Raw genomic sequence first — 9,963 nt, forward strand, 5'->3', positions numbered from 1 at the left:
AAGATGCCCCTCCCTCCCCTCCCCCAACGCGAGGGCGGGCGGGCGCTGCGAGGCGGGCTAGGCCTGGGCCGGGCTCCGGCCCCAGTGCTGTGCGTGGGGAGCGATCTGTGTGTGGGGGACCGCGTGGAGGGTGGCCGCTGCGTGTGCGGTACTGTGGAGGCGGCGGGGCCGCTGGGTGCTCCTTTTCCGCCTCGTAACCTCGCCTCTGTGCTTCCCTCTCTCTCGCCCTGTTCCTCCTCTAGTCCCGCGGCTCCGTGCCCGGGACCCTGCCAGCAGAGGAGACAGGTATATGCTCGTCACTTTCGAAGAGCCGCCCTTTGCTATCAAGGCTGGATGGAAAGAAAACCATGCAACGTTTATGAATGAACTGAAAAACCTTCAGGCTCAAGGACTTAGGACTCTTGGCCAATCCCTAAGGTAAGCTTTTGATTTATTAAATTTAAATAGATTAGCAACTGGCATAGACAACTATGGGCAGGGAAGAAACCCTTTTTTCTTGGAGCCAGCAATAATTATCACAATTACTGATGGGAGCAAGTTGACTACCACCAGTGGAGTCCAGGATGAGCTTCACTTACCTCTTAATTCTCCTTTGCCTGGAAGTGAATTGACCAAGGAACCTTTTCGTTGGGACCAGAGACTCTTTGCATTAGTGTTGCGGTTGCCTGGCACCATGTCAGTAGAATCAGAACAGTTGACAGGTGTGCCTTTAGATGACTCTGCAATCACACCAATGTGTGAAGTGACAGATGGCTGGTCATATTTTGTGTGTTCTCCAAGAATGCTTAATCAGTGTTTGGAGTCCTTGGTGCAGAAAGTACAAAGTTGGGTGGTAATAAACTTTCAAAAAGCAGGACCAGATCCTTCCCCTGTAGAAGATGGGCAGCCAGATATATCAAGGCCTTTTGGATCTCAGCCTTGGCATAACTGTCACAAACTCATATGTGTCAGACCAAATCCTAAAACTGGGGTTCCTATAGGTCATTGACCTGTTCCAGAGTCTTTTTGGCGAGATCAAAATTCGCCAACACTACCACTTCGTACATCTCATCCTGTAGTGAAGTTTTCCTGTACAGACTGCACCAATGGTTATTGATAAACTTCCTTTTGACAAATACGAGTTGGAACCTTCATCACTGACTCAATTTATCCTGGAAAGGAAATCTCCTCAAACATGTTGGCAGGTGTACGTCAGCAACAGTGCAAAATACAGTGAACTTGGTCATCCTTTTGGTTACTTGAAAGCCAGTATGGCACTAAACTGTGTCAATTTATTTGTGATGCCTTACAATTACCCAGTCCTTCCCCTCTTAGATGACTTGTTTAAAGTGCATAAAGCAAAACCAACATTGAAGTGGAGACAGTCATTTGAAAGTTATTTGAAGACCGTGCCTCCCTACTATCTCGGGCCCTTGAAGAAAGCTGTTAGTATGATGGGAGCACCTAACCTAATAGCAGACAGTATGGAATATGGACTTAGTTACAGTGTCATTTCATACCTCAAAAAACTGAGTCAACAGGCCAAAATAGAATCTGATCGAGTCATTGGATCTGTAGGCAAAAAAGGAGTATAGGAAACTGGAATAAAAGTCTGGAGCCAATCACATGGTTTATCAAGGGCATATAGGAAAGATTTTCCACGACTCCTCCAGGGAATTTCAGAAGATGTCCCTCACAGACTGCTAGACCTTAATATGAAGGAATACCCTGGGTTCCATATTGCTTTGCTGAATAAGGATTTGAAGCCACAGACATTTAGAAATGCTTATGACATTCCAAGATGAAATCTTTTGGATCACTTAACAAGAATGAGATCTAATCTTTTGAAGCACACTCGCAGATTTCTTAAAGGACAGGACGAAGATCAAGTGCAGTGTTCCTATAGCACAAATGGGGAACTACCAGGAATACCTCAAGCAAGTTACCTTCTCCACTAAGAGAACTTGATCCTGATCAGCCGCAAAGGTTACATACATTTGGCAACTCCTTTAAGCTGGATAAAAAGGGTATGATGACAGATGAAGCAGATGAATTTGTGGCTGGACCTCAAAATAAATATAAACGACCCGGAGAATCAAATATGCAAGGGATCCCTAAAAGACGTCAGTGTATGTCTCCACTACTAAGAGGCAGACAGCAGAATCCTGTTGTAAACAATCATATCGGGGGAAAAGGACCACCTGCACCTACAACTCAAGCACAGCCAGATCTTATTAAGCTTCTTCCTCTTCATAAAATTTCAGAAACCACTAATGATTCGATAATACATGATGTGGTTGAAAATCATGTTGCAGACCAACTTTCATCAGACATTACACCAAATGCTACGGATACTGAATTTTCAACATCTTCTCCAGGCAGTTTACTGGAAAGGCCAACCAATCATATGGAAGCTCCTGGTCATGACAATTTAGGAACCAATGACCTCACTGTTGGTGGATTTTTAGAAAATCACGAGGAGCCAAGAGATAAAGAACAATGTGCTGAAGAGAACATACCAGCATCTTCACTCAACACAGGAAAGAAATTGATCCATTGCAGAAGCCATGAAGAGGTCAATACCGAGCTAAAACCACAAATAATGAAAGAGATCCGAAAGCCAGGGAGAAAATATGAAAGAATCTTCACTTTACTGAAGCATGTGCAAGGCAGTTTACAAACAAGACTAATATTTTTACAAAATGTCATTAAAGAAGCATCAAGGTTTTAAAAACGAATGCTAATAGAACAACTGGAGAACTTCTTGGATGAAATTCATCGAAGAGCCAATCAGATCAACCATATTAATAGCAATTAAAAGAAAATAGAATGTGGCCACTTATTTCACTGTCTTCTTCAAATACAAAGTAAATACAAGACTGTTGTGATCTTGCATTCATTTTCTGACATGCATTGTCGGCTATTTGAAATACTAAAAGCAAATCTACAGATCATTTTCTGTCATTTTACAGTGACCTTTTCTTCATTTTGGTTTATTTTTGTAATGTGAAAAGTATCACTCTAAAAAACATTTTTATTTAACAAACTAAAAATATTCCTCCAAAGAAAAAAGAAAGAAAAATTCCTTTTGAAATATTATTGCTCATTGACAATGCACCTATTCACCCAAGAGATCTGATAGACATGTACAAGGAGATTAGTGTTGTTTTCATGTCTGCTAACACAACATCCATTCTTCAGCCCACAGATCAAGGCGTAATTTCATCTTTCAAATTTCATTATTTAAGAAATACATTTGTAAGGCTATAGCTTCCATATATAGTGATTCTTCTGATAGATCTGGGCAAAGTAAATTCAAAACCTCTGGAAAGGATTCACCAGTCTAGATGCCATTAACATTTGTGATTCATGGGAACAGGTGAAAATATCACTAACATGAGTTTGGAAGAAGTTGATTCCAACCCTCATGGGTGACTCCGAGGAATTCAAGAGTTCAGAGGAAGAAGTAACTGCAGAGGTAGGAGAAACAGCAAGAGATCTAGAATTCTAAGTGAAACCTGAAGATGTGACAATTGCTACAAGCTCATGATCAAATTTGGAAAGATGAGAAGCTTCTTTTTATGGATAAGCCAAGAAAATGGTTTCTTGAGATGGAATCTATACCTGGTGAAGACGAGTTGAACATTGTTAAAATTACAAGAAAGGATTTAGAATATGACATAAATTTATGTGTATATATATGTATAAATACACACATATATATGTATAATATAAGCTTAATTGATCAAGCAGCAACAGGGTTAGAGAGGATTGACTCTAATTTTGAAAGAAGTTCTACTCTTGGAAAAATGCTACCAAACAGCATCGCATGCTACAGAGAAATCTTTTGTGAAAGGAAGAGTCAATCACTGTGGCAAACTTTATTGTTCTCTTATTTTAAGAAATTGCCACAGCCACCCCACCCTTTAGCAACCATCACTCCGATCAGTCAGCATCCATGAACCTCAAGGCAAGAACCTTCACCAGCAAAAAAATTACAACTCTCTCAAGGCTCAGATGATCATTAGCATTTTTTAGCAATAAAGTATTTTTTAAGGTTTCCACATTTTTTTACACATAATGCTATTGCATACTTACTAGACTACAGGATAGTGTAAACATAACTTTTATATGTACTGTGAAACCAAAACATTTGTGTGACTCACTTTATTGCAATATTCACTTTATTGTAGTGGTCTGGAACTGAACCTGAAATAACTCCTAGGTATGTATACATAAAACATAATTCTTAAAAAAGTTGTGTTTGTAAATATGTTGGAAGAGAATAATATTAAATATATTAAAAATGTAATGTATTTTTGGTGGTTAGATTATGACAAGTATTTTTTTGCAGTATATATTCCATTTGCTACCATGAACTGCATGTCTTTCGTGCCAAGGGAAAAATCATGCACTTAACACAAAAACCTTCAATTGCAAAATGTAGTCATTATTTTAACATTCCCTCTGCAGATATTTTCTTTAAGAAAATAAGATGAACAAATCATTGCCAGCTGTTCAAATGATAAATACTCCGATCAAATAAGTATTGCTCTATTAAATTAATTAATTAATGGGACCATTAGTCAAATTAATTTAACTATTAACTATCATAGTGTTAGACTATGCTTGTCTCTCTTCCCTTGTAAGTTTTGATTATGCAAATTTTAATAAAATTCACTGTAAAAGTATTTTGCCTTTGAAACTTTTTTAAAAAGTTACTATTGTAGTATATGCAATTGCCTTTAGCTAATATCCTCTTCCCACCTCCAAAATTTAATCATACTGTACCTCGAGCAGGAAGCCCTGAAGTCTGTAAATAAGCTTAGCAAAGGCCTGACATGTAAGCATACAAATGTTAGTTGCTTGTCATTTTGAATCTTTTGTGCCATTTGATTTTCTTTACATATGCAGCAACTTTCCCACCAAAAAGTAAACAAACAGAAACAGCTAGGCAAAAATAAATAGCTAGCTAGGTTAGCTAGCTACATTGATAGAGAGAGAGCAAACAAATTATCTAATGGTTGAACAGTCTTGCTGGCTCTTTGTTTACCCCTCCAGATCAGTCACCACATCCCTCCACTCAGTTCTGTGCTATGGGAGTCTGACCTTACAGATTTCATCAGCTGCACCCAGCGCCTTCTGGCTTCCAATTTAGTTTGTTTAATGGAAGGTACAGACTGGCTAGCAGAGGAAAGTTCCCTCCCTACTGGGCCTTAGGTGGCAGTTGCTGGGTTTCTCTTCCAATGGACTTCCAGGAGGTCTTGTCTTTCAGCTATCCTAGCCTAAGGGTAGTGCTGGCTCTTTGCTCCTACTATTTACACTTTCTTTGGCTGCTCCACATCCTTGCTGGCATTGACAGTCTCTAACTTCAGCTCTTGTGATAGATGTGTATCTATATTTCACTGTACTTTAATTTGCAATTCTCTAATCAATTGTACCTAGCCATTTGCACATCCCTTTTGTTATCCTTATTGATCATTGGAATATACTCTCTTGTGAGGAGTCTTTGCCTGTTTTCTAAAAAATCAATTGTCAGGCCAGGCGTGGTGGCTCACACCTGTAATCCCAGCACTTTGGGAGGCCAAGGTGGGTGGATCGCGAGGTGAAGAGATGGAGACCATCCTGGCCAACATGGTGAAACCCCATCTCTACTAAAAATACAAAAATTAGCCGGGCGTGGTGATGCGTGCCTGTAGTCCCAGCTACTCGGGAGGCTGAAGCAGGAGAATTGCTTGAACCCAGGAGGTGGAGGTGGCAGTGAGCCAAGAGCCTCAGGTTGGCGACAGAGTGAGACTCCATCTAAACCAAAAAAACAAAAAACAAAAAAATCAATTGTCAGTCTTTTTATTATTATTGTTTTGTAGAAGCTCTTTATTCTGAATACAATTTATCAAATATGAGTCTATGCTTTGCTTTTTAACACTTAATGTTAAAATGTATTTGAATAAAAATAAATTCTTAATTTTAATGCAGTTCGCTTATAATCTTTTTTGTATGGTGTGAGTTTTCACACTGTTCGAGAAATCTTTGTTTAAGAAGATCTTCATGAAACACCAACTATTTAAAGGTCTTAAAGATTTTCCCCTATTTTCTTCAGGAAGAATTATTTTTTTTCTTTTTATATTTAGGTATATGATTTACCCCTAATTTTTGCCTATCCCATATATCGTAGGTCAAAGTACATATTTCCCATATAGATTTCCAGTTGACCTAGATCTTTCTAACTCGCAGAACTACAACAATGCTTTTGTCACATATCATCTCATATATCATGTATGGAACTGCCTCTGGGCTCTATATTTTAGTTCATTGGTATGATTGTGCTTGTACTAATCTTACATTGTCTTAATTGCTGTGCTTTTATAACAGGTCTTTACATCTGGTACTGTATAGCTTTCATTTGTTCTCTTTTGAGATTACCCTAAGTATACTAGATCTGCATTATAGAAAGTGCACAAATTTTCAAAAAAAAGATGGAATTTTGATTGAGATTGTATTCAAGCCATAGATCAATTTTGGAAAAATTGACATAAAAAAGATTGAGTTCCAAATTTTCCTTCCGTCCTGTAGGTTGCCTTCCATCCTGTAGGTTGCCTTAAACACAGCCTTAGCTGCATTCCATATGTTTTAAAATATATGGGAATAACCTTTTCTTTATTGGAAACCCCTTTCAGTGGTTCAAATATCCTGCAAGTAGATATATAGTTAATAATTGCCTACTACGAGTGAAGCACAAGGTCCAAGATTGAATAATTTTAAATGATATTGTGGAAGAATATGGAGAGGAGATATTAGAGAGGAGTATAAAAGAGCTAACTTTTCATCTTATTTACTAGGAAGACAACAGATGACATTTAAGACAAAAAATAAGGAAATATTAGGATAAACATGATATTTTCAAATACATAGGTAAGTACCAGAAAATAAGAAACTTTTAAAAAGCTAAAATTGACTAGCCCAGGTAAACAGAAATAGTAAGTACCAAAAAGTGAGTCAGAGGGCTTTTTTCCTACTGCATAACTCTAATTTTTTAGTTCCATACATGTAGTTGTTTGACAATAAACATCATTTTTATTTAATTTATTAAAAAGACTTTTAAAGAAGATAGAATTTTGTGAAAGATTTGATATTTTCCTTGAAGAACACAATGTTTTAAGCCTAAAATATAGCTAGAATACATTTATGCCACAACATTTCCTTAAGGAAATTGTGTTTCTCAGAAAACACTGAAATGTCTAATTTCTTCTCACACCTGATTTGTTAACGACTAGTTGCAATATAACATTATACTCAAATTCTAAGTTGTCCAAACAAGCACAAGTCTGAAGTCTAAAATTAGCTACTATCTATTGGATTGTGGCCCAGGTAAATTCGTTTGTTCAGTGAAGCAAAAATACTATACATGTGGAATAGTTTAAATATTATTTTTTAAATGTATTATTATTCTTGTATGTATTTGGCTTATGTTTCAAAAGGAAATAAAGCGTAGAAAAATGCACAGTTCACTACTGCCCTCTGCTGCATGGAAAGGTGAAGAGAAAAGTGCTAAGAGAAGACCTGCTACGTGGCCTGCAGTGATCTGATTTGGGACTTCAAGCCATGTCATGTCTTATAGTAAAATGACTCCACCAGCCATTCCCTCTGTAAAATATGCTGACTGAGAGTCCTTGCAAAATGGACCTTGGATTAAACTGCTAGTATTTTTAGAACACCTTCAGATTTTGAGAGAAAAGAGAGTCATTTAAGAAAATAATTCATCAGACAAGATGTTCATGAAGCAGCTACTATGTCAGAGACAGCTCAGGAAGAAAAGTATCTTATTACTACTAGGTCCGTAAGGCCAGTCAATGATAAAATCCTATTGTTATAAACTGACATAAGCCAATTTGATCCTTTAGAAGCTATGAAGTCTTTTTTCAGTATGTGTTAAAAGACTCCAGCTATGGGAGGGGAAGGCTACATCCCTCTCATTAACAGGCAGCCTGCTGCAATAGGAGCAAATCTTTAACTGTTTTCTGCCAAACATAATGTTTATTGGCAAACAGGAAGAAGAAGTTATCCAACCTAGTCATGCAAGCTGGGAGGTTTCTCTGTCCCCAGGCACTCCCACAAGCAAATGTCAATGCCAATCTTTCAGCAGAATTGGCCAACTCTCTTGTGAGGCCACAAAATGACTCCTCTATGAAATAAAGTAGGATAGTGGTGGGGGGGAGTGGGAGGCAGAACCAAATATAGCATCTACTCTGAAAGACAAAAATATTTTCTTACATTGACAAAGTAACATTATCGTACATAATAAAACTAAAAGTTATTTCTGAGTGTTATCTCACTCCTGGTTCTTTTTAAAATCCTTTGCAACATTTAAACTGTGTCCCTTAATGCCTTTCTGGTGATGACGTCACTTGCCGGATGGTCTTCTACCAGCAGGGATTTCCCACATTGGTTGGGAATATATTCTTGGGTCCTTTATTTTGAGGCTGATGAAATGATCTCATTTTTTTTGTCAGGTAAGGTGACAAATTTCTCTGTGATAGGAGTGGGGATAGTGGACAAAACAGAGCTTTGGTGTTGAGCACTTTTTCAGATATCTGTTGGTCATTTGCATGTGACCTTTAAAAAAAGGTTTATTCAGGTCCTTCACCCACATTTTTATTTAGGTGCTTGTGTTTGTTGGCTTGTTTTTCTATTGATTTTCGTGAGTTCCTTACGTATTTCGGCTATTAGTCATGTATTGTATATATGGTTTGTAAATATTTTCTTCCATCCTGTAGGTTGCCTTTTCATTTTGTTGTTTGTTTCCTTTGCTGTGCAAACACTTTGTAGTTTGATGTAGACCCACTTGTTTATATTTGTTTTTCATTACCTATGCTTTGAGGGTCATATTCATAAAATCATTGTCAAGACTAATGTCATGAAGCTTTTCTTGTGTTTTCCTCTAGGATATTTACGACTTCAGATATTATGTATGTATAAGGCTATTTTGAGTTGAACTTTGTGTATTGTGTAAGATAAGAATCCAATTTTATTCTTTTGCATATGGTTATCTGGTTTTCCAAGCACCATTTATTGAAGAGACTATGCTTTCCCCTTGTGTATCCTTAGTACCTTTGTACCCATGCATGGCTTTATTTCTGAACTCTCCATTCTATTCTGTTGGTTTATGTGTTGGTTTTTGTGACAGTAACATACAATTTTGATTACTGTAGCTTTATAATGTATGAAAAAGTGTTTTGCTCAACATCATTAATCATCAGGAAAATGCAAATCAAAACCACAATGAGGCATCACCTCACACTTCTTAGGATGGCTATTATCAAAAAGCCAAATGACAAGTGTTGGCAAGAATGTGGAGAAAAGGAACCCTTATACTGTTGATAGGATTCTAAATTGCTATAGCCATTATAAAAAAGAGTATACAGGTTCCTCAAAAAATTAAAAATAGAGCTACAATACGATCCAGCAATCCCACCTCACTGCTGAGTTTGTATCCAAAGGAATTAAAAACAGTTCTTGAAAACGTATCTTCACTTCTATTTTCACTGCAGTTTATTCACAATAGCCAAAAGGGAAACAACTTAAGTGTCCATTGATGAATGAATGGATAAAGAAAAAATGGTGCATGTGTATTTATATTTATGTTTATATACAATGAAATATTATTCAACCTTAAAAGAGAAGGAAATCCTGCCATGGATGAACTTAGAGGACATTATCCTAAGTGAAATAAGCCAGACACTGCAAGACAAATACCACATGATCTCACTTACATGTGGAATCTGAAGAGAAACTCATAGAAACAGAGACTGGAGATGGTTGCCAAGGGCTGGGGGATTAGGGAAAGGGGGGATTGGTCAAAGAGTACAGGCTTTCAATATAAGATGAACAAATTCTGGAGATCAAATGTACAGCATGGTAACTATAGTTAATAATAATAATAATAATAATATTAGTCTGGTGCAGAAGTAATTGCGGTTTGCCATT

General features: G+C 37.4%; 1 pseudogene; it reads left to right on the forward strand.

Moving 5' to 3' along the window:
• Nucleotides 1-253: 253 nt before the first annotated feature.
• On the forward strand, nucleotides 254-3,026 carry LOC101124711 (integrator complex subunit 6-like; annotated as a pseudogene).
• The last annotated feature ends 6,937 nt before the right edge of the window (nucleotides 3,027-9,963 follow it).

The sequence above is a fragment of the Gorilla gorilla genome, chromosome 19 (assembly GCF_029281585.2).
Source record: "Gorilla gorilla gorilla isolate KB3781 chromosome 19, NHGRI_mGorGor1-v2.1_pri, whole genome shotgun sequence".
In the NCBI taxonomy this organism is placed as follows: Eukaryota; Metazoa; Chordata; class Mammalia; order Primates; family Hominidae; genus Gorilla; species Gorilla gorilla.